Source organism: Penaeus monodon, chromosome 33 (genome assembly GCF_015228065.2).
Source record: "Penaeus monodon isolate SGIC_2016 chromosome 33, NSTDA_Pmon_1, whole genome shotgun sequence".
NCBI classification, from domain to species: domain Eukaryota; kingdom Metazoa; phylum Arthropoda; class Malacostraca; order Decapoda; family Penaeidae; genus Penaeus; species Penaeus monodon.
The window spans coordinates 34575499-34575729 of NC_051418.1; positions in this window are offsets into that span (position 1 = coordinate 34575499).

Consider the following 231-nt stretch of genomic DNA (forward strand, 5'->3'; position numbering starts at 1 on the left):
ACGAGATCTCTCTCCGGAAATTGTAGACTCACGACCGCGAGCCATATCGCGAATCAGCCTTACCCTCGTGGCCCCGTTCAATAGCTTCTTCTGGGATCTATTTGGCACGTTCATGTCTACGGCTCTTAGTCGCAACAGGTGACTTCGCTGTTTTTAATCCTGTTTTCCTCGCTGTGTTCTGAACTGCGTCCTCTTGATCGTATTTGATAGCGATGGATTTGATTTGATTTC